Source organism: Urtica dioica, chromosome 7 (genome assembly GCF_054948205.1).
Source record: "Urtica dioica subsp. dioica isolate 48M chromosome 7, U.dioica_male_clone48M_v1_H2, whole genome shotgun sequence".
Lineage (NCBI taxonomy): Eukaryota > Viridiplantae > Streptophyta > Magnoliopsida > Rosales > Urticaceae > Urtica > Urtica dioica.
The window spans coordinates 4,185,861-4,210,679 of NC_142762.1; positions in this window are offsets into that span (position 1 = coordinate 4,185,861).

Sequence of the window (24,819 nt, forward strand, 5' to 3'; positions counted from 1 at the left end):
AGTGTTATCAACTCAGGCGTCAGATCGAGGCCCTGATTCAAGACGGGAAATTAAAAGAGTATGTCCTGAGAACGGTCGGGATGGCCGCAACGCACGGAGAGCGCCCACGGCAAGAAAGGAAGGGTCCGGCGACGGTGACCGTCACAGACCAAGTGGTGAACCAAGGACCGGAGAGCTCACAACTACACGTCATGGGCTCAATCATGGGCGGCCCAGAGTTCGGGGACTCGAGCACGCAAAGGAAGAAGTACGTGCGAGAAGTCTCCCAGGGGAAGGTAGCGCACTACATCAACCTCACATGCGAGGCTCACCCCCCCCCCCCCCCCCCCGGCCCCGTTCGAATCTATGTTCTTCACCGGCCAAGAGGCGGCACGAGTTCTCCACCCGCACAACGACGCAATAGTCGTCTCGGCCCCGGTCGCCAACAATCTCGTCCGAAGAATCCTGATTGATAACGGCAGCTCCGCCGACATCATCTTCAAATCAGCGTTGGACAGGATGAAGCTGACCAGACTGAGACCGACCCTAATCTCGACCCCACTCTTTGGCTTCTCCGGGGAGAGGGTCATGACGGAGGGCACTATCGACCTCCCGGTCACCTTCGGGACACCGGGGGGGCTCGAGGCCACTCGCATCGTGTCATTCCTGGTCGTGGATCAACCCTCGGCGTACAACATCATCATCGGTCGCCCGACTCTCAATCGGTTGAAGGCCATTACGTCCACCTACCACTTGATGATGAAGTTCCCGACTGACAAGGGAGTTGCCATAATGTTGGGAGACCAATCGATGGCAAGGATGTGCTACATCCAAGGCGTGGACGGGAAAGGCAAGGGAAAGATGGTGAGCACCATCTTCCAACTCGAAGACAAGGTCGAACCTCGGCTACCCGCAGAAGCCCACTTCTGTTTTCTTTATGCCTGATTGTTGTCACTTTATTTCCGATTTTGAGACTATTTCAAATAAGGCCAATGGCATGGGAATGTATTTTTTTTTTGCTATTTTGACGTGGTAATCTGGTTGCATTTTCACATCGAAACCGTTATCTTGTTGCATTATAATTTCTAGTCTCCTCTACGAGTACACAAGAAACTCGGGGGGCTAATGGGAAACAATGCTAACCGAAACTAAAACTCACTCACTAAAAAAAAAAAAAGTAAAAGCATAACAAAGTCTCAAGGGGCCGATGGTTAGGCCGGAGGTCCTAGAGAGAGACGGTCTACGTTTCTCCTCGATTTGAGTTCGCTCCTCGAGTCGAGTACCGAGTCCACGAGTCGACTAGCTACTCCTCGTGCCGACTCTACATCACTCCTCGAGTCGAGTACCGAGTTCACGAGTCGACTAGCTACTCCTCGTGCCGACTCTACATCACTCCTCGAGTCGAATACCGAGTTCACGAGTCGACTAGCTACTCCTCGTGCCGACTCTACATCACTCCTCGAGTCGAGTACCGAGTTCACGAGTCGACTAGCTACTCCTCGTGCCGACTCTACGTTTCTCCTCGAGTTGAGTTCACTCCTCGAGTCGAGTACCGAGTCCACAAGCCGACTGATAAGTCTCCATGCCAGCCCTACACCTTACTGGCCCTCGAGCCGACCTTACGTGTAATTCCTCGGGTCGAGTCTATTCCTCAAGTTGAGTCCCCAGGCGTGGCGCACGCACCATGGCGTCGCATTCACAAGGGCACAAGACTCAACCCGAAAACGCGACCAGTGCACTAAGGTGCCACACTCGCCGGGGGATCAAGTCTACACCTAACCCCGCCTATCACACGACACGCGCACCAAAGGGTGCAACGCTCGTGAGGTGGAACGGCCACACAAATGTGGCACCGCGTTCGCCGCCCAGCTCGTGAGCCGAAAGGCAGCGAGTTACAAATGGGTTTCAAAGGCTTGCGTCCGCCGGACGTACCTGGTCTAGCCAGCGTCCACGGAAAACCCGGTCACACAAACGTGACACCGAGGCCCCCCGAGGCCCAAGCCGTGATAATCGATCACGCCTTCGTTGGTAGGTCGAGAAAATAAGCCACGCACAATAAAGTCGTGCTAATCGATCACGCCTTCACTGGTAGGTCGAGAAAATAAGCCACGCACAATAAAGTCGTGCAAATCGATCACGCCTTCATTGGTAGGTCGAGAAAACAAGCCACGCACAATAAAGTCGTGCTAATCGATCACGCCTTCACTGGTAGGTCGAGAAAATAAGCCACGCACAATAAAGTCGTGCAAATCGATCACGCCTTCATTGGTAGGTCGAGAAAATAAGCCACGCACAATAAAGTCGTGCTAATCGATCACGCCTTCACTGGTAGGTCGAGAAAATAAGCCACGCACAATAAAGTCGTGCAAATCGATCACGCCTTCATTGGTAGGTCGAGAAAATAAGTCACGCACAATAACGTCGTGCTAATCGATCACGCCTTCATTGGTAGGTCGAGAAAATAAGCCACGCATAGTAAAGCCGTGCAAATCGATCGCGCCTTCATTGGTAGGTCGAGAAAATAATCCACGCACGATCGACCCGGAACGAAAGCCGTCCCTCGCGACACATCAACGCCGTCCCCCACGACGCACAAAAGCCGTCCCTCGCGATGCACAAAAGCCGTCCCTCGCGACGCACAAAAGCCGTCCCCCGTGACGCACAAAGGCCGTCCCTCGTGACGCACCAGAGGCCGCCCCCCGCGATGCGTTGAAAGCCCTTCTACGGCATGCTCGCAAACCCGAGAGCGTTCATCCCGCACCCGCATGAAAGCGTAGATTTTTAGTTTCCACTCGACCTACGCTCGACCGGAAACTCGGGGGGCTAATGTTACCGGTCCATCTCGGCCCGGTAGAGCAGCGACGGCCGTGGTAGCGACCACCCCGGGACTCTCCAACTCCATGGCCAACCTCCGGCCCCATGAGCTCGGCCTCGAGCTCCATGGCCGACCTCCCGACCTCATGAGCTCGACCTCCAACTCCATGGCCGACCTCCGACCTCATGAGCCCGGCCTCCAGCTCCATGGCCGACCTCCGGCCTCATGAGCCCGGCCTCCAGCTCCATGGCCGACCTCCGACGTCGTGAGCCCGGCCTCCAGCTCCATGGCCGACCTCCGGCCTCATGAGCTCGGCCTCCAGCTCCATGGCCGACCTCCGACCTCATGAGCTCGGCCTCCAGCTCCATGGCCGACCTCCGACCTCATGAGCTCGGCCTCCAGCTCCATGGCCGACCTCCGGCCTCATGAGCTCGGCCTCCAGCTCCATGGCCGACCTCCGGCCTCATGAGCTCGGCCTCCAGCTCCATGGCCGACCTCCGGCCTCATGAGCTCGGCCTCCAGCTCCATGGCCGACCTCCGACCTCGTGAGCCTGGCCTCCAGCTACAATGGCCGAGTGAAATCCTCAGCCGGCCAGGCTGTTCACTCGGCCAATGGCCGAGTGAGCCCTCTAGCAGTTCACTCGGCCAGTGGCCGAGTGAACCTTCCAGCAGTTCACTCGGCCATTGGCCGAGTGAACCTTCAAACCGGCCATGCAGTTCACTCGGCCAATGGCCGAGTGAACCTCCAAAACAGTTCACTCGGCCATTGGCCGAGTGAACCTCAGCCGGCCCAAGCTTTTCACTCGGCCAATGGCCGAGTGAACCTCACCACCATGTTCACTCGGCCATTGGCCGACCCAACCATTCAGGGGGGTCAATGGCCGACTCAAGCATGCTCACTCGGCCAAGGGGTCTTCAAACCACCTATTGGCTTCCTATAAATACAAGGGTCCCTCCCTTGACCCAGGTAATCCATTCTTGGGTACTGAAACGCTGTCGAACTCGTACCTCGCTCGTTTCTCTCAAGTCTCGGCCTCTAAACACCTAAACCTCCTATATCCACCTCAATCCTACTAATGTTGAGCGTCGGAGAGGTAAACAGAGGCAACCCCTCTGTTTCCCCTTTGTAGTTCACACCTTTCTGCTTGCTTTCCAGGTGCTTGGACGAGACAGACACCACCTACAGCTAAGGGACGGCTTGGGATACCAAGCCCGACACGCTCGAGTCAAGACGAGACCACTTGGTCCGGCCTTGGGTCTAACCGTCTTTGATTCCTAAATAGTTGTCCGAAAAACTGCGACAACAGATACTTTTCAAATATGTTCTAGAAAATATTTTTGACTTGTCTCTTTTTATTGACAAGTTATAACCATTTGAGAAATGAAGTACATAACGTAAAAACCTTCCATTTAAAATAAACCAAGTTGTTTATTTTAAATATCTAACCATATATAAATAATCTTGGATTCGATTTAATAAAATGTTTATGAAATAACCGAACCCTCGGTTCGTAGTCGAACCGTTCTTTTATTTCTATTTTCGTGCGTAAATAAAACATTTCTCGTTGATATTCTTTTTTTTTCCAAATTAAAAGAGTCGTGCTTATAGTCGAACTCGATTTTTAATACTTAAGTAAATAAGAATACTAAATAATTATTTGAATAATCAACGAGTTTAATACATAATAATAATAACGTACTAACTCGAGCACTCGCACAACTTAATCAAAACTTCGTAACTAACTCGAAAAATAAATTACTTAATAACGTCTTAGACTCGAGTCGGAACTCAGGAAATTTCGACTCGTTAACATTAGGCAGACGCTTCATTCGGCCATTGGCCTAGTGAATCTCATTCAGCCAATGGCCGGCTCAACTTCACCCGGCCAAGGGGCCTTCAAAACGTCCCTTGGTCGCCTATAAATACGAGGCTTGACCGCTCGAGACAGGTAATCCAAAATTGAGTACTGAAACGCTGCTAAACTCGTAACTCACTCGTTTCTCTCAAGCTTCGGCTCTCTAAATACCTAACCTCTTTTACCCACCTCAATCCTACTAATGTTGAGCGTCGGAGAGGTAAGCAGAGGTACCCCCTCTGTTTCCCCTTTGTAGTTCACACATTCTTTCCAGCATCGTCAACATCTAAGGGACGACTTGAGTTACCAAGTCCGACACGCTCAAGCCAAAGCGAGATCACTTGGTCCGGCCTTGGGTCTAACCACTTTAGGCTTCTAAATAATTATCCGAAAACGAGCGACAACAACGATTCGAGCAAGCGGCGGAATTTAAAAATTTTCTTTTAAACAAGTTAAACGATTTTACTAATATAGACAAATAGCAAGCACATGTTTATATTTAAATTAAAACTATTAAAGAGTATTACTCATTTACTAACCTTTGTGAAGCTTGAACATTGAGAAGCCTTAGGAAGGTATAAACGTTCGTCTCCCCACGCAGCTCGTCTTTCTTCATTCTTCGGGGACTCGAGTAACCACGAAAGTTTCTATTACATGAATCACTCGAGAAAAGAAGGAATTAGTGGGTGGACACTTTTAAAAATGACGACTCAAGAACAAGTCTAAGAGTAGAAGAGCTAAACCACTATGTCAAATGTGGACCTAGGTGCCAAAACAAAACCGAAAAGAACTAGAGAGAGAGAGGGAGAGTGGCGGCCAAGAGGTTCTAAAGAGAGAAGCTCTCAATCTCTAAAACTTTGGAATGTGAAAAAAATGAGAATGAGGGCCTATTTATAGGAGAAGGATTATCTTAATAAAGGTAGTTTCCTCTTCTATAGAATATCACATATTCATGAGCAAATGTTTCCTCTTTCTTTCTCTTGCCTTGGACGTGCAAGACTATTCTTGTAGAAGCAAGTTTGTTTCTTCTTTTGATCGCTTCTCCCTTGCCTTGTTATGCCGCCCCCTTACTTTCCTCATAGACGAAATTTGTTTCCTCCTTTTCTTTTGGCAAGTATCTTCATACATCAGTGCACAAAATTGGTCTATCTTTCTCTCCATTTGGACGTGCAAGACCTTCTAGAAAGGCCATCTAGATTTTTCCTCATTTGTTCATGAAATGAAATTAATCCTCATGGCCCAAATATATTAAAATGGCTGAGGTTTTATTTGTCATCATATGACAATGTCAAAAAATTTATTGACATTCATTTCAACACATGTCCTAAAACTCAAAATTACCCTTTAGACAATTTTCGTAAGACTTGTCTATTTCTTGTTTGACTTGGCTTCTTGTTTAACTTTTCCTACTCGATATGACTTGTGACATTGACCTCATGGATCCAAATGAACAAAGCTTGAGCTAACATACTTGGACTCTAAATTTCACAAACCTTTTCCAAGTTCAGCTTAATGTCAACTGACTCCACTAAAGAGTTGACACTGAGAATCTCTCGGTTCAAAGGACTATTGACCACAGTACGATTGTTAGGAGAATTTATTATGTCTGGTTATGGGACATTGATAGTTGGAGACTCAATAGTTCTTCTAGGTATCTTCTGAAGGTACTGAATTGACCAGTGCACTTCTAGAGACAAAATAAGAACAAACCATTTAACCTCTTATGTCTCGAAGTCACTACGTATGAATTGCATCATGCTTACCTTAATCCTGAAATGAGACACGCCATTTCATAGCTTACGTATTCTCATTTGAGAAAGTCAAAGTTCGGACTCACTATGTGATTCTGAACAGGACCTACTGGTGAAGTACTAAGTTGTGAAGATGTCAAGAGTAACTTTGTGAAGTTCTCATAAATATGGAATTCATGTACAAGATTGCTGAGATGCAATGTATATGACATCATGCTTTGTTCCTTGGAATGTGAATAAATGAACTGGCCAGTGTCCATATTGAGTCCTGACCCTTTTGGATGAAACAATGTGACTTGTTAGCTCCTCGTCAATACATTATTCCTAACTTATTCACAAGCGACAAAGGAGTTGAGGAAATAACAGCTAGAAGGGTAAAATGGTAATTTTGTAAATCCCGACTAGCTGATGATATTCATGAAGGGTAAACATAGATAATATTCAATGGATCCGCTCATCACAATTAGGTTGAAGTCTTGAGTAGAAAATAAATTCATTTGAACTGAGAGATTCTCAGTGTCAACTCTTTAGTGGAGTCAGTTGACATTAAGCTAAACTTGAAAAAGGTTTGTGAACTTTTGAGTCCAAGTATGTTAGCTAAAGCTTTGTTCATTTGGATCCATGAGGTCACTGTCACAAATCATATCGAGTAAGAATAGTTAAACTAGAAGCTAAGTCAAAACAAGAACGAGACAAGTTTTACGAAAATTGTCTAAATGGTATTTTTGTCTTTTTGGACATAGGACGAAATGAATATCAATGAATTTTTTTGACATTGTCATATGATGACAAATGAAATTTAAATCACACAGCTAACTTAAAGAATTGGGGCCTAGAGGATTTAATTCATTTCATGGAATTTTATGTGAAAATTCTTAATGGGCTTTGCTTATATTGTCATGGACAAATAAAGAAACATCTAGAAGCATGTTCTAGACTCAAAATTTCGTGCATACCATAGAGAGAAATAGGAAATTATTTTGGGCATTGAAGCTTCTAGGAAGGGGCGGAATATAATAAATTATTTAAAAACACGTAAAATGATTTTACTACCTAGAAAAGTGCTTGAGCATATAATTTAAAATTTAAAACTGTTAAGAGTTTTCACTCGGTACCAACCTCGCTTGAAGCTTGAGCGTTGAGAAGCCTTTGGAAAGGTTGACTCGCTCGTCTCCCAAGTTAGCTTGTCTCCTTCGTGTCTTCTTGAATCATGAGTAACCACGATAGTTTCTTCCACTAGAGTCTTCGAGTTTGTGGGAACTATTAAACACAATGACTCAAGAAGTAGACTTAGAGCCAAAGAGCTAATAAAAAACGCTAGGTCTAATGAGGACCTAAGTGCCAAAACAAAAGAGCAAGAAGAGAGAGAGAGAGAGAGAGAGAGAGAGAGAGAGAGAGAGAGAGAGAGAGAGATAAGCTCTCAATCTCAAAAACTCGTGTCTTCAACATTGTGAATGAGGTGTGGTATTTATAGGAGGATGGATTGCCTTGAAGAGGTAGTTTCCTCTTTTCTATTGAATATCACATATTCACGAGCACAATCTTTATTTCTCATTCCTATCAAAATACCAATTTTTTAAATAGTTTCTCTTTTTCTCCTATGTTGGCCATCCATGTGTTGGAATTGATCTATGGTTAAAAAAAGTTTAACGCTTCGGGTAAGCGGCGGAATTTAAAATTTTTCTTTAAAACTAGTAAAACGATTTTACTAAACTGGACAAAGAACAAGTACATGTAAATAAAAACTATTATGAGCATAGAATAATTTACTAACCTTTGAGAAGCTTGAACGTTGATGAGCCTTCGGAAGGTTGAAACGTTCGTCTCCCCTCGCAACACGTCTCTCTTCTTTCCTCGGGAACTCGAGCAGCCACGAAAGTTTCTATCACAAGAATCACTCGAGAAAGAAAGGAATTAGCGTGTTGGCACTTTTAAACACGACGACTCGAGAACTAGTTTCAAAGTCGAAGAGCTAAAACACTAGGTCAAATGTGGACCTAGGTGCCAAAACAAAAACGAAAGAAAACTAGAGAGAGAGAGAGAGAGAGAGAGAGAGAGAGAGAGAGATGAGAAGTTGGCCACCACAATATCTAGAGAGAGAAGCTCTCAATCTCTAACTTATGTGGAATGAGAAACAATGAGAATGAGGTGGGGTATTTATAGGAGGAGAATTACCTTCAAAAGGTAGTTTCCTCTTTTCTATAGAATATCAAATATTCATGAGAAAATGTTTATTTCCTCTTTTCCCACTATGTTGCACGTCCAAGATGGTAGTCATGACACCTTGGATTTGTTTCCTCATTTGTTTGCTCCTTAATTGGCCGAAATTTAGCTTTCCTTCTAGAGGAAATTTGTTTCCTCTTTTTCTTTTGGCAAGTATCTTCATACATCTTATTCTTAATCCTAGATCTATTCCAACAAATGTTATCAGCGCTATGGTCTAAGTTTAAGCATGTGTATGTAATTTAAACTATGAGTTTTAAAATTGTTTTCTTAATTTTACTCGGGTAATGAATTTACTAGAATTCTTTTTTAGATTTTTTTTAATTTATTGCTCGGGCCTTTAAATTAAAATGCATTTTGATTTTCTACACTATTGGGATTGTATTAAAAGACATTAAAATCAGTTCTAAAAGTTTTTAATTTTTTCATAATCAAAATCATGTTTTGAGAAGTTTGAGAATTTCGGGTAATTTTATGAAGTAGTAGTATTGTCTTGCTTGCTTTATTTATTTACTCGCTTGTTTTATGTTTGTTGTTAGTTTCTTTTGTGCTATATTATTACCTTGTTAATAAAACACATTAATAAGAGTTAACGACTCAATAATATATTCCGTTATACTTAATTCTTTTGCATTTTTGTCCTCGGCCAAATTTCTGTCTAAAATTCATTGAGCTAAAGAATACCTCTTGGTAAAAAGGAGTGCATCTCTGTGGTCGGAACTCAAATTTGAATGGTTCTTGAACCGACTTAAAGGCATGTGAGTCTAATTTTCAAATCATTTGGAATTAGCTCAAATTGGACACCGGAGCCGCGTTCTACGGCGATTTTACTATGAGGTGCTTGCAGTCCAGAATTCCATGATTTCTGAAAATTTTGGATTCCGGATCCCGGATCCCATTCCAAGAGTTCTAGAACTCAAATAGAAAATTTTCCTTGAGAAAAAACTGTTTTTTCAAGTATAGTAAACATAATGTGCAAATTGAAAAGTTTTGATTTTTTAAATATTTACTTGAAATTTAGATTTTTTAAAAATTAGTTTGAATTTTTAAAGAATGTTTTCACTTTCAAATATGAAAATGTTTTGTCATCCAAATCAAATACGTTTTCAAAATGTTTTCAAAACTATATCTATATCACTTATGTTCAAAAATTTATTGCTCTTGAACATTTAAGTGAGAGGTCTTCTTGAAGAGCAGTTGGCAAGAAGATGTAAAACGATGTGTAATCTCAAACTTCAATAGGAAGTGTCTAAGTGTGTACCTTGTGCCTTTATGAACTAACACTGCTCTCCATGAAACATGTCGAAACATGCCTGTATCAATTTCTAGAATTCTACTCTATCTCTCTATACACTAGGAAATGTGTTTCAAAACATATAAGAGACGATGTGCCAATTCTAAAAACTAAGTGGGATGGTTATACTTGTTGTTTGCAACCCACGACCCCCAATCCTAATGAAAAGTGTAATTGTCACTAGACTAAGAGTCACCCTCGTGGCCCTCTCTTAAATGAGAGTTACTCAACGGTGCTTTGCTCTGATCATTGCTTTAAGAGCTATGTCCGAGAGTGAAATTATGAGACAAGGCCTCCCCTCAGTGGATTGTTTTTCAAAGTAGATCTCATGGACTAAGTGGTTGGTTACCCACTTAGACTCAATCTGTCACGACCCGCGACCTCTCGTCGCCGGTTCACGAGCCGCGGCGGTGGGTTACGTCACAAGTCACAACATCAATATAATACTATATCTCATATCAACAAAAACAAAATCAAATCAACATAGTAATCATAATACTTATGTTAAACGTAATACGATATCATATAAGTATTATAAGTCGTTATATAAAAACCTGGGTAAATTTTTCGTTTTTCTCAATTCAAACTTTGAGTCTCACTACGACTCTAAATTTTACATAACCGCTCCTGGGTTTACGTATAATTACAAGAGATAGTTTTAGGAGCGTAGTTTACGGAAGGGGTTCAACAAAATATAGTTATAACTATAGAAAAGGTTGATCCCGAGTGAGTCTCCACTAGCCCAAAGGTCAAGAGATACACGTCCGGTCTTCGTCTTCAATTCTGTTATTCACATCGCCGTCTTGCCCTTCTCTACATTACCAAGGGTCATAAAACTATGAGTCGATTGACTCAGCAAGTGGGAGTCTAACTTAGAAAATAAAGCGGCTAAATGCCATGTGATAACATGTGACGTGCAAACAAGCACATAAGAATGCATAGATGCAAATCTAATAAGTTCTAGAGCATGACTGATGTGTGCACACTCTAACTAGTACTTGTCGTCTTTTAGGTTACACACATCCCCCGCTATAACCTCTAGAACGACAAGAGACCAGCCTTAGACTTCGAGCAGTAGTCGTCCGGCGGCCTAAGAATTTTAGTGTTAGTCTGGGATCCACTAATGGTACCAACTTCATTCGACGTCGGCGCAACCCCCAGGCCCTCATAGCCCGTCAAGGTGCATTCTTCAGGTTTTCATAACCTGGCATCAAGATCGGGCGCGACTCTTGGTTGACTTCCCGATAAATGAGTACTCAGCGCCATCCCCCAGGCCCTCATAGCCCGTCAGAGTTCATTTCCTTTTGGTACCATCGACACAACAATTCTTTAATGTTCGGGTACTCTACTGCACTCAGAGTACACACCTATGCTACTTACAGGAGAGCGACTCAGGATAAATCCTGAGAGAAATTTCATTTCCCTTTTATGCTCGTTAGTGTTTTAGGTTGAAGACTCGGGATATGACTCCCGGTACTTCTACCCTCGATTTGAATTCAAGAGTTAAACACGGCTCTCATGTCTCCCCCGTTCTAACGGGTCAATCACTGATCCTAAGGAATAATTATATCACAGAGGCTGGGTTTCACAAATTTTACGTCTGAACTTATTGAGCGAACTCACGCTAAGTTTTCAAGAAAAGCGGCCGAAGCCTTAATCTTTGAGATTATTCGATTTTAAAGCTTTTCCTATTCTTGTTTACTAACAAGCAATAATGCACGTAAACAGGGTTATTCCCTTGGTATGTAGTTGACTTGTCTCCACACTTACCCGGAAAAGATCGTCTGAAGATTTGTTGACTTCCGGAGTTTCCTTGCTTTTCACCCTTCCCGAGACTCTACACGTCCTGGAGCGTTATCACGTTCTGAAGCGTCGAGAAACTAAAACCCAAAGTTGAAATCTCATCAGTCAATGATCCGGAAGGTGATGACAAGCTTAAGGTTCGTTATCGGGATTCATTGCGAGTCGGTTCAGGGGTTCGAGAATTTAATTCACTTATTTCCCGATTTTTCAGAATTTAAACTTATTCAAGACTCGTACGAGTTCGTACTGAAGAACGAGTACGAAATAAAATTCAAATAATTAATTAACGAGTCTTAAATAAATTAAACAATCCGAAACCATACAACCGAGAATTCTAAATTCATTAACCAAAAATTAAATTCTCGAACATTCTTAAACAAATAATTGATAATCCTTGAATACAAATCTCAAATCCAAAATTGAAACTCGAGTCTAACGCTATAAAGCGACAAAAGACTCACGAGTGAGATCGAGTTTTAAACACTTTTTCTGAATTCACTATACTTTGGCCTCGACACGTTCAGTTCTGCCGGCTCTCGTTCGATTCTCTCTGATCAGTGACTGAGCTGTGAAATTCAGAAAACAAACATCGCGATCAATTCCCAAAATCAAGTTCCCGACTTGAAACGAACATCTAACTCAAACCTCAACTAGTCACAATATTTCCAACTTGTCATAAATTCTCAAACATGTCAATAAACCATATAACTTGTCGACAAATTCAGAATCTTGTCAACAAATCACTTTAGTTGACATAAACTTCACATTTCTATCTCAAAAAACCACTCATAAAAACCAAGCCTACATATATCACATCTCAAATCCCTTTCATCAATTCCAAATCAAATTCTCAAATCTTTATTCTCATATCAAACCAATTCCAAACCCAAATCACAAACTAAAACTTAAAACCATTTCCAAATCCCAATTCTCAAATCAATTTCAATTCCAGATAATAAAAACCCACACTAGAAATTCCAAATTTCCGAGGCACAGAATCATTCCACACGATAATCAAAATGAATCACATACCCAAAACAAGTCTCACGGCCAAGTAAACTCACGGCCACAACAAAGAACCACACGGCCATCATCAAATTCCAAATCAAACCACATCAATACCCAAATCATCACAGCCTCCATCAAACCCAGCATCAACAACACAGGATTCACAATTTCAAAACACACGGCTAAAAAACCAAGCTACACGGCCAAAATCAAACTCATGAGCAAAATCATCAAAAATCCAAAAATCATCACATCAATATCATCATTAAGCATCAACCACTCCAGAAAAACCACTAACCACACTCAATTCCTCAAGAACCATCTTAGAACACGAAATCCCAAAACCAATTTCTCAAAACCCTAGTTTCCAATTCGGGTCAAGGAGATTTACCTTGTTTCTGGAGGAATTGGACTCTCCGGCGAGCTCTCTCTCGATTCCCGTAGTCCTTCCTTGGTCGGCGGCTTTGGGTGAGCTCGCGGCGGCCGTTGTCCTCGCCGGAGCGCGCGCGCGGTCGCTGTGAGACGCGCGGGAGACAAGGCGACGAAGACGAGGAAGAAGAAGAAAGGAATAGGGAGAAGATGACGTGACTATGGCCGAGTGGTGAGGGGTTTCCCGAGCTTTGATGGCTGCTGGAATTTTTTTTTTTTTTTTTTTCCTTTCTTGTTTTCTGCAGAGTCGCGCGCTAGTAGAGGGGAAGAAGAAAAAAGAAGTGACGTGAAGAAGGGAAAAGAAGAGAGTAGAAGATAGAAGAAGATAAGAGAAGAAGGAAAATAAGTTAATCCACTTTTCCTCCATCTTCTAAAATCAACCCCACTCTCACGTTTTTATTTTCAAATAGCTCCAAAACCATGACAATTACGTCCTTGTCACAAAATTTTGTGACTAAAACGGTACCCGATCGAACTTTTAATTTAAATGATTCAAACCGAGACTTTCCTCGTTCGTTCTCGATTAATTTAAATATATTCAAGGTTTCTCGGAAATAATTCTCGTCCTTGAGAATTTATTTCTTAAATTAAATTCCGACATATTTCCTCGTAAAATAATTTATTATTCGAGACGAACTCGATAAATCCTTTATTTATTTCGAGATTTTCCATTACCTTTAAATAATTTAAATTAACTCGATAAACTTATACGTTCATAATTCATTCAAGAACTTACTTGTAACACACGGAAGCTCATTTATTAAACGTGAATTACAAACGGCGAGATTCAAAAGTTATCCTTTACACAATCCCTAGTAATCTTCCCTCGAGGCCCTGCGAAAGGATATGAGTGATCAAACTTTTTTACAAGGTTGATATTCAAATTTTGATGTATTGACATCTTGGCTATGCATTAATGATGAGTCATTAACTTATGAAAGCAGATTTTTTCGGCCTTCCCTCGAAGGAGTAAAGTATCATTTCATCATAACACCTTTGGATTTCTTCTGTCTTGTTCATCTAAAAACTTAAAACAAACGTAAGTCCTAAACCAAAAGACTAATCATAAACTTGTTGCAACTTCAGCAAAATGTCTCTCAATCCTTTCCTCAAACAAACTCGAAGGCAAAAACTACGTTGATTGGAAATGTATCCTCGACATCATCCTTACCGTTGACAAGCACAAATGGGTACTCACCATCCCGTGTCATCATCATACGAATGATGATTCGACGCAAGAGGACAAGGACGCCTTGGCCACCTGGCTCCGCTTTGATGAGATTGCAAGGTGCTATATTGATCTAGGGTGAAGAAACGATCTGACGCTTCAAGCAAGCGGCGGAATTTAAAAATTTTCTTTAAAACAAGTAAAACGTTTTTACTAACCTAGACAAAGAGCAGGTACATATAAATTAAAACAATAAATGAGCATTATATGTTTACTAACCTTTGAGAAGCTTGAACGTTGAGAAGCCTTAGGAAGGTTGAAACATTCGTCTCCCCTCGCAGCACGTCTCTCTTCTTTCCTCGGGAACTCGAGCAACGACAAAAGTTTTTATCACAATAAACACTCGAGAAAGAAAGGAATTAGTGTGTGGGCACTTTTAAACACGACGACTCAAGAATAAGTCTGAAAGTCGAAGAGTTAAAACACTAGGTCAAATGTGGACTTAGGTGCCAAAAGAAAAACGAAAGAAGACTAGAGAGAGAGGGAGAGGGGCGGCCACCACAAAGGTCTAGAGAGAGAAACTCTCAATCTCTAACTTATGTGGAATGAGAAAACAATGAGAATGAGGCCTCTGTTTATAGGGGAGGGATTTTCAACAAGGTAGTTTCCTCTTCTATGAAATATCACATATTCATGAGCAAATATTGCATTTTCCTTCTTATGTCACACGGCCAAGGAGTCTTCATGACACCTTCGATTTGTTTCCTCTTTTGTTTGCTTCTCCCTTGCATTATATTGGTCGCCCATCATACATCCTTGTATAGGAAATTTGTTTCCTCTTTTTCTTTTGGCAAGTATCTTCATACATCAATGCACAAAATAATTCCTCTTTTCTCTCCTTGGGTTGGACGAAATTCGAGCTTCTAGAAGGAGCTTCTAGATGTTTCTTCATTTGTTCATTACAACATAAGAGAAGCCCATTAAGAATTTTCAAGAAAAATTCCATGAAATGAAATTAATCCTCAGTGCCCAATTAACTTTAATTTGGCCGTGTGATATAGTTTCATTTGTAATCATATGACAATGTCATAAAATTTATTGACAATCATTTCGTCCTATGTCCAAAATGACAAAAATAACATTTAGACAATTTTCATAAAACTTGTCTCGTTCTTGTTTTGACTTAGCTTCTAGTTTAACTATTCCTACTCGATATGATTTGTGATAGTGACCTCATGGATCAAAATGAGCAAAGCTTGAGCTAAAATACTTGGACTCAAAAGTTCACAAACCTTTTCCAAGTTTAGTTTAATGTCAACTGACTCCACTAAAGAGTTGACATTGAAAATCAGTCGGTTCAAATGAATTTATTTTCTACTCAAGAATTCAACCTAATTGTAATGAGTGGATCCACTGAATATTATCTATGTTTACCCTTCATGAATATCATCAGCTAGTCGGGATTTACAAAATTACCATTTTACCCTTCTAGCTGTTATTTCCTCAACTCATTTGTCGCTTGTGAATAAGTTAGAAACAATGTATTGACGAGGAGCTAACAAGTCACATTATTTCATCCAAAAGAGTCAAGACTCAATTTGGACACTGGCCAGTTCATTTATTCACGTTCCAAGGAACAAAGCATGAGGTGATATACATTGCATTTCAGCAATCTTGTACATGAATTCCATATCTATGAGAACTTCACAAAGTTACTCATGACATCTTCACAACTTAGTACTTCACCAATAGGCCCTGTTCAGAATCACATAGTGAGTCCGAACTCTGACTTTCTCAAATGAGAATACGTAAGCTGTGAAATGGCATGTCTCATTTCAGGATTGAGGTAAGCATGATACAATTCATATGTAGTGACCTCGAGACATAAGAGGTTAAATGGTTTGTTCTTATCTTATCTCTAGAAGTGCACTGGTCAATTCAGTACCTGCGGAAGATACCTAGAAGAACTATAGAGTCTCCAACTCTCAATGTCCCATAACCAAACATCATAGATCTCCTAACAATCGTTTTAAGCAAACCATGAAGAGTTTGTTCACGCAAATTTACATTTGTCTCTTCATGTGTTGTTAGGTTTGTTTATGGACTAAATACTAAGGTTTTATCATATAGCTTCAGACAAGGAAGAATGAATGAACGGTTCAACTTTTATTAATTAATAACCAATTACAAGCTAGGGTCTTCGTGAGACTTTATTACATCAACCCTTCTTGTTGGCACCATTAACAACAAACTCCTACTTGACTCAAAGATGATGTGTGTAGTCCTTCATGGTATTTATGCGTCTCCGCGCTGCACGATCTCTCGAATCAAATGGTATTTCCTCTCAATATGTTTAGAGCGGTTATGGCTTCGAGGTTCCTTTGAGTTAGCGACAACCCCATTATTATCACAATAAAGGGTCATGGGATCGTCAACGTTTTGGAACAACTTCCAAATACTTAAGGAATTTTCTAAGCCATACAGCCTCTTTGGATGCTTCACAGACAGCCACATATTCTGCTTCCATTGTGGAGTCAGCAATGCAAGATTGCTTAATACTCCTCCACACAGTAGCTCCACCATTAAGGATGAACACAGATCCCGAAGTGGATTTCTTGGAATCCTTATCAGCTTGAAAATCGGAGTCGGTATATCCCGTCATAGTCAGGTTAGTACCTGAAATGTAAGCATCAAGTTCCTAGTTCTTCGAAGATACTTGAGAACATGCTTAACAGCAATCCAGTGCTCGGGTCTAGGGTTGGATTGAAAATGGCTAACTACGCCAACTGCGAAGCAGATATCAGGTCTAGTGTTTAGCATACATGAGACTTCCTACGGCTGAAGCGTAAGGAATTTTTCTCATGTCCTCAATCTCTTGTGCAGTCTTGGGAGACTGGTCCTTAGAGAGTGAGACTCCATGCCTAAAGGGTGTTTGGCCCTTCTTAGACTCTTGCATCGAGAAGCGATCCATCACCTTATCAATATAAGATGCTTGAGAGAGCGACAGAGTCCGGTTCTTCCTATCTCGAAAGATTTGGATTCCCAGAATGTACGCGGCTTCTCCTAGATCCTTCATATCGAATTGCTTTGCCAGCCAAACCCTAACCTCAGATAACTTACCCACATCATTACCTATGAGTAATATATCATCGACATATAGTACCAGAAACACAACTTTACATTCGTGCATTAACTTGTAAACATACGGCTCATCTATTGACTGCTTAAAGCCGAAGCTCTCTACAATTTCATCGAATCTAATATTCCATGACCTAGATGCGTGCTTTAATCCATAAATGGACTTAAGCAATTCACAAATCTTGGTTTCTTGACCTTCTTCAACGAAACCGTCTGGTTGAGCCATATAAATGCGCTCGTCAAGATTGCCATTCAGGAAGGCAGTCTTGACATCCATTTGCCAGATCTCATAGTCGAGGGCTGCAGGTATGGATAGAAGTATGAGGATGGATTTAAGCAACGCGACTGGAGAGAAGGTTTCTTCATAGTCAATCACTTCTTGTTGAATATAACCCTTAGCTACAAGTCGTGCTTTGAACGTCTCGACGTTCCCATCCGGACCCATTTTCTTCTTATATATCCACTTACACCTTACGTGTTTAATCCCTTCAGGAAGGTCTACAAGTTTCCAGACTTTGATGACATACATCGAGTGCATTTCAACTTACATGGCGTAAAGCCAAAGGTTTGATTCAGAACAAGCCATCGATTGGCTATAGGAAGCATGGTCATCCATGTCAGAGACGGTTACAAGAGTGTCTCCATAAGACATGTGTTATCGGCCCGACGAGGTCCGACGACGCGATCAACGTTTCGGGCGGCCGGACAAGCTCACCCGGCCAATGGCTGGCCCAGTTCACTCGGACATTGGCCGGCCCAAGCACTTCACTCGGCCAATGGCCGAGTGAGTCTCAACCGGCCCTCTATGTTCATTCGGCCAATGGCCGAACGAGTCCCCAGCCGGCCCAACAAGTTCGCTCGGCCAAGGGCCGAGTGAAGCCTTCTGCCGGCCCAACAGCTCACTCGGCCAATGGCCGAGTGAGTCCTTTCTCTCGGCCCAGGCTCCAGGCTTCTCACTCGGCCAGTGGCCGAGTGAAACTCATCCGGCGTCCAGCCCTTCGCTCGGCCAATGGCCGAGTGAGCCTCGTCCGACGTTCAGCAGTTCGTTCGGCCATTGGCCGGGCGAACCTCCCTCGGTGGCCAGCTCTTCACTCGGCCCTCTGCCGGCTGAACCTCACTCCGCCAATGGCTGACTCAACCTCACTCGGCCAAGGGACCCTCAAAACGTCCCTTGGTCGCCTATAAATACCGGGGTCCCTCCCCTGGTCCAGGTAATCCATTCTTGAGTACTGAAACGTTGTCGAACTCGTACCTCGCTCGTTTCTCTCAAGTCTCGGCCTCTAAATGTTGGAATCGATCTAGGGTTTAAGAAAATAATTAACGCTTCGGGAAGCGGCGGAATTTTAAAAATTTTCTTTTACAAGTAAAAACGGTTTTTACTAACCTAGACAAGTGCAAGTACATGTAATTAAAAACTAATATGAGCTAAGAAGTTTACTAACCTTTCTTGAAGCTTGATCTTTGAGAAGCTCTTAGAAAGTTGCAACGCTCGTCTCCCCTCGCAGCACGTCTCTCTTCCTTTCCTCGGCACCTCGAGCAACCACGAAAGTTTCTATCACTAAATCACTCGAAATAAAGGAATTAGTGAGTGGGCACTTTTAAACACTACGACTTAAGAACGAGTCTTGAAGTCGCAGAGCTAAACACTAGGTCGAGTGAGGACCTAGGTGCCAAAACATGAAAAATCGAAAATAAACTAGAAAGAGAGAGAGAGAGGAGTTCGGCCACCACAAGTTCTAGAGAGAGAAGCTCTCAATCTCTAACTTATGTGGAATGAATAAAATGAGGGGAATGAGGGTCCTATTTATAGGAGAAGGGTTGGCCTTGGAAAGAAGTAGTTTCCTCTTATTTTCCAAGTCTTTATGAGCAACCCTTTATTTCCCATTCCTATCCAAGTCACACGGCCACATAAGCCTTCATGACACCTTGGATTTGTTTCCTCTTTTATTTTTCTTCTCCCTTGACTTGTCTTGGCCGAAATTCCCATTGCCTTGAATAGGAAATTTGTTTCCTCTTTTTCTTTTGGCAAGTATCTTCATACATTAATGCACAAAAGGAACTCTCTTTCTCTTTGGGTATGTTGGGTGTTGTCGGTCGTTTTCGAAAAACCCGAGACGCCGAGAAGACGCGCCGTTCAAAGGGCCGATGGTCAGGCCGGAGGTCCTGAAGAGCGGCAAGCCTTCTGTCACGAGTCGACTGACAAGTCCTCGTGCCAAATCCTCACGTTCCTCGAGTCGAGCCTCGGGTCGCTCCTCGAGTCAAGCCTTGAGTTGTTCCTCGAGTCAAGCCTCGAGTCGTTCTCCTCGAGTCGAGCCTCGGGTCGCTCCTCGAGTCGAGCCTTGAGTTCTTCCTCGAGTCGAGCCTCGAGTCGTTCTCCTCGAGTCGAGCCTCGAGTCGTTCCTCAAGTCGAGCCTTGAGTTGTTCCTCGAGTCGAGCCACTCTCGTCGAGTAGAAACCTTCATATTTCGCATGGCAAGAATGGTATTCGAAGACCCCTAAAGGCCCGCAAGAGTCCGGCAAGACGAGCCATTCGCCGCGCGCACAGCAAGCTGCGCCGGCCAGCCGCGCAGCAAGCAGCGCGCCGCGCCATCAAGACAGCGCGCCGCGCCAGGCAGGCGCGCGCCGCGCCAAGACGCGCCCGCGCCACGCGCTCCATGCGCCGCGCACCCGCGCGCCGCGCCAGATGACCCGCGCGCCGCACCCCCTGCGCCACGCGCCGCGCGTTGCGCGCCGCTCTTTGTGCGCCGCGCGCGCCGTGCGCCTCCGCTTGATGCCACATGCGTTCCTAGTCCCACATGGACGAAAAAGAAGCCTTCTAAGGCCCCCAAACACCTATAAATACCCCCTCTCATTGAGGGGAAATCCATCCCATTCTTTCTCAAGGAACTTGAGACTTCTCTCTGCTTCTCTAGATGCCATCCTTGGCCTGAAGCGGATTCTCCACGATTTCTCGCTCTCGGAGATTCTGAAGCGCTTTCCGGGGACTCCCGAGTGCCGCCTCTCTTGATCGAGCGATTAATCTTGAGCCCACGAGTGCTCTAACGGTTTTCTACTGAAAATCGCCTACGCGTCTAGCCCCCTAGACGCGTCCGCCATTTCTGACAAGAAATCGCCTACGCGTCCGGCATTTCCGACTAGGAATCGCCTACGCGTCCGGAATCTCCGCCACAACAAGGAACTCTTGACTTAGAGTCTCCCACGTCTCCAAAAGAGAGAAAACACACATTCTCTCTCGCATACGCGATCTCCGAAGTCCTGAGACGCCGCCGAGGACTCCTCGAGCCCCGTCTCCTTCGTCGAGCACGCTTCTCCACCAAGGCTCCGCGCCTCACACAGCGTCCTACACGCTTGAACTACGTTCTGACCTGATCCCACGCACGGGTACGTAGGCAGCCGACAACCAAGGCACGGTCACTCCTCCTCCTCACCCCCTACCTCTCCCGAGAGGCGGGTTGATCGGAGAAAACCCTAGCTCGAGACTATCGAGTTCACACTCTTGGCCCGGGTGCGATCACTTGGTCCGGCCTTGGATCGAACCGCCCGAGGTTTTAAATAGTTGTTCATTTTCGTGCGACAACATTTTGGCGCTAGAAGGAGGGGACTTCCCGATCTGTTCAGCCCGAAATCCCTTCTGTTCATCTTCTTCTTTTCTTCTACAAACTCAACTTTCTCGAACTTGAGAAACGATGAGTAGCCAACCACCCGTACGTTCTGAGGGCGTTAACAACCCCGATAACGTCACTGGGACCAAAAAGTACTTCTTGCGCTCCCGAGCGCATGGTGACGAAGAGTCGCTCCATGAAGAGAGCTCGACCCGCTCGCCCGATTCACTGAAGAATCGAATAAGGTCGACCGCTTTGACGACAAAGACGCAATCACTGCCATCACTGAAGGCTTGCGCACAAGTGACTTCCTTAAGTCCATCGTCGGCCGTGTCCCTTCTACCATGGCCGAGTTAATGATTCGAGCCAAGACCTTCATGGGAGTCGAAGATTACCTCGATGGTCGCAAGGGCAATGATCAAAGCCCTCACCACCGAGACGAGCCTAGCAACGAGCAAGGCAGCTCCCGTAAAAGGCGAAACAGAGGAGGTCAGACTTTTAATAGCCGACCTCCGATGCCCCAGAAGCCGCGACTTGCGGAAGACTTTAAGGGCTACTCGTCGTTCACACCGTTGAACACGACGCCGGATCAAATCCTGGCTTTGGCACATGACAAGTTCACTCCCCCGGCTCCAATGAGCAAAGACCCCGCGACTCGCGACCAGTCTAGATATTGCGAGTTCCATCAGGAATACGGTCACCTGACCTCCGAGTGCCACAGTCTTAAAAGGCAGATCGAGGCATTGATCCAACGGGGTGAGCTGAAAGAGTTCGTGTTACGCATGATTAGCACTGCGGGCCCCACCACAGACAGACCACAATCTGGCAAGGGAAGAGGAGCAGCCGCTTCTGCCGACCGAACCACGGCTACCGCCGACGCCAATCCACAACTCCACGTTGTGACCACCATACTGGGCGGTCCACAAGATGGAGACTCAGCCCGACAGCGGAAGAAATTCCTGAGGGCCGCGTCCCAAGGAGACGCTGCTATGCACGTCAACCTTACCTACGAGGAACCTCTGTCCGTACCTCACGAGACGATGTACTTCACCAACGAAGAGGCCAAGCGAGTTGTGCATCCGCACAATGACGCGATTGTGCTCAAAGCCTAAGTGGCTAATAACTTGGTGAAAAGGGTTCTCATCGACAGCGGCAGTGCTGCCGACATAATATTCAAGTCCACCTTAGAGCGCATGAAGCTCGGGGGGCTACGCCCAACTCCGACCCAAACACCTTTATTCGGGTTCACTGGGGAGAGAGTCATGACCGAAGGCATCATCGATCTACCGGTCACCTTCGGAACTCCCGGAGGCATTGAAGTCGTTCACATGGTCCAATTCCTAGTGGTCGACCAAGAGTCCCCCTATAACGTAATCGTTGGGCGACCCACGTTGAACCAGCTAAGGGCAATCACTTCAACATACCACCTACTGGTGAAGTTCCCCACCGAGGATGGAATCGGCACCATAGCTGGAGATCAATCCCAGGCCAGAATATGCTACATCCAAGGAATCGATGGAAAAACTGCTAGAAAGACGGTTAACACAATCTCCCAGCTCAGAGATAGCGTCGAGTCGACCAAGGTCCTCCGCGGAGTCCATGAAGACACCTGCATGACACCCAAGTGCAAGGTAACGACGACCTCATTAGGGACCCCACAGAGTCTACCAGGTCATACACGGACGAGACACCGATCTATCGCCTGTGGAATGCGGAACACTTGAAGAGAGTACTACCACTAGCCAGCGCTCCCCCCATTTTATTTCCTTGCTTTCTAAACATTCAATAAGGCCTACGAGCCAACGTTTTAGGATTTCAAATTTTTTGCAATATTAATAAAGTTCGATGTTTTTCTTTCAAAATTCACTTTATCAAAGATTTTCAATCATCAAAGATTACACTTATAAACCCAAAACTCGGGGGGCTAGTGACATAGGCAATGGTAAGTACGCTCAAAATCCTCAAGAAAGTACGCTCCACAAAAAGAAAGCACGCTCTATCAAAACAAAACACCCGAACATAAAACGGGAACAAGCGTGCACGTAAGACGCCTCAGTGGCGCGCTGTAAGACATCCCCGAGATGCAGGCTAAAGACGCCTCTGCGGCGCGCCATAAGCCATCCCCGAGATGCAGGCTAAAGACGCCTCTGCGGCGCACCGTAAGCCATCCCCGAGATGCAGGCTAAGACGCCCCCGCGGCGCGCCATAAGCCATCCCAGAGATGCAGGCTAAGACGCCTCCGCGGCGCGCCATAAGCCGTCCCCGAGATGCAGGCTAAGACGCCCCCGCGGCGCGCCATAAGCCATCCCAGAGATGTAGGCTAAGACGCCTCCGCGGCGCGCCATAAGCCATCCCAGAGATGTAGGCTAAGACGCCTCCGCGGCGCGCCGTAAGCCATCCCCGAGATGCAGGCTAAGACGCCTCCGCGGCGCGCCGTAAGCCATCCCCGAGATGCAGGCTAAGACGCCCCCGCGGCGCGCCATAAGCCATCCCAGAGATGCAGGCTAAGACGCCTCCGCGGCGCGCCATAAGCCGTCCCAGAGATGCAGGCTAAGACGCCTCCGCGGCGCGCCACAAGCCATCCCAGAGATGCAGGCTAAGACGCCTCCGCGGCGCGCCATAAGCCATCCCAGAGATGCAGGCTAAGACGCCTACATGGCGCACGTAAGACGCGTAAAGGCGCAACCCGTAAGACGCCTACATGGCGCAACCCAAGACGCCTACATGGCGCACTTAAGACGCCTACATGGCGCACGTAAGACGCGTAAAGGCGCAACCCGTAAGACGCCTACATGGCGCAACCTAAGACGCCTACATGGTGCACTTAAGACGCCTACATGGCGCACGTAAGACGCTTACATGGCGCAACCTAAGACGCCTACATGGCGCACTTAAGACGCCTACATGGCGCAACCTAAGACGCCTACATGGCGCACTTAAGATACCTACATGGCGCAACCTAAGACGCCTACATGGCGCAACCAAGTCGTCCCTCGCGACGAACCTAAGACGCCTACATGGTGCACGTAAGACGCCTACATGGCGCGACCAAGTCATCCCTCGTGGCGCACCTAAGTAACCTACATGCCGCATCTTGGCCATCCCTCACGACGTGCCTACGATGCCTAAGACAACGTACATAGCCGTCTCTAACGACGCCCTCTAAGTCACCACAAGGTGTTGCATGTGATGACTAATCGCAATGCACTTGAAGCCGCCACAAGGCGCACCTAAACCTCCTCGAGTCGAGCTTCGCTCCTCGAGTCGAGTCATTCTCCTCGAAGTCAAGCTTCGCTACTTGAGTCGAGTCATTCTCCTCGATGTCGAGCCTCGCTCCTCGAGTCGAGTCATTCTCCTCAAGTCGAGTTTTGCTCTTCGAGTCGAGCCATTCACCTCAAGCCGAGCTTCACTCCTCGAGTCAAGTCATTCTCCTCGAGTCGAGCCCCGCTCCTCGAGTCGACTCATTCTCCTCGAAGTCGAGCTTCGCTCCTTGAGTCGAGTCATCCTCCTCGAGTCGAGCCCCGCTCCTCGAGTCGAGTCATTCTCCTCGAAGTTGAGCTTCGCTCCTTGAGTCGAGTCATTCTCCTCGAAGTCGAGCTTCGCTCCTTGAGTCGAATCATTCTCCTCGAGTCGAGCTTCGCTCCTTGAGTCGAGTCATTCTCCTCGAGTCAAGCCCCGCTCCTCGAGTCGACCCATTCTCCTCGAAGTCGAGCTTCGCTCCTCGAGTCGAATCTCTGTCCTCGAGTCGAGCCT